Raw genomic sequence first — 1172 nt, 5'->3', positions numbered from 1 at the left:
GATTGTAATTATAGTCCATTTATTTACTAGTTATGTCTTTGTATATGCCACTGACGTATCTGACTTAAGAGCATAATTTATTTATTTTATTTTTCCAACTACATACTTTTCTCATCTTCTCTCTTCTCTGTATACGTACAATTTTTCTCTGTATACATATATGCAGCTTTATGTTTCAAATAAATGTTCTTTCGTTTAAAATGTACAAGAAGTTTCTTACATCTTTCTATTTCAGCAATATTCTCCAATTTAAATGAGGTCGGACTACAATTGATTTGATTTTTTTCTCCATTAATATTACATATGTTTCTTTGATCATAACTCTTCTTATTGTTGGTGTATAAATGCTCCTCCATTGTTTTCATGCTGACTAAATTGTGATAAATGGTATTATAGGAAGCCCTAATTACTTGATCGTTGACAGATACTTCACAATTATCATTTTCTTTACTAATGTTTGTTGAATTTAAAGACATAATACTGCAGTTATATCTGCAATTATATATCTTATTATTAAAAATTTCAAACAAAATTTTAAATTATAAATAAATAATCACACATTACTTTAAAATTACTCCATTTTGAACAATTTTAATAGTTTTTGAAGGCAAAAACTATTAAAACATATACAATTCTTTAACGTATCACGGAACTTATTTACTGTAATAATCTCTTTAAAGTAATGTGATTATCATACCTTTTATTTTCAAGAATAATTTTATCAAAAATCAAATCAAATTTTAATATTGCTTTTAGTAAACTGTGCAAATTAAAAAGTTATAGTGAAAATAATGAAGCAGTCACAGAATTTCAATATCCTGAAATGTTTGATTCCAAGCATTTAAACAATAACCAACTAATAAATACATAAATATTTCCTCTAATGATTGATACAATCTATTTAAGCATAATTTTCTATTTGCGATACTGATATAAGCCGCTCACGCTTCTCTGATAATCTAGGACTCTAGCTGGAGCGAACTCGCTTTCTATCACGAAGAACGGCGCAAGTTCTTCCCACAATATATTTTAGATAATGCTAAGGTAAGTGTCCCTATTAGTGTGCCTTTAAGAAAATTTGTTTATTACTGAATTAATTACTAAATACTGTAGCTTTCAATTTGTCTGTTTAAAGTTACTATCGATTTTTCAAATATTTCTTTTTCTTATGA

This window comes from Wasmannia auropunctata, unplaced genomic scaffold (assembly GCF_000956235.1).
Source record: "Wasmannia auropunctata unplaced genomic scaffold, wasmannia.A_1.0 LD336076.1, whole genome shotgun sequence".
In the NCBI taxonomy this organism is placed as follows: domain Eukaryota; kingdom Metazoa; phylum Arthropoda; class Insecta; order Hymenoptera; family Formicidae; genus Wasmannia; species Wasmannia auropunctata.
This window is presented reverse-complemented; position numbering follows the sequence as displayed.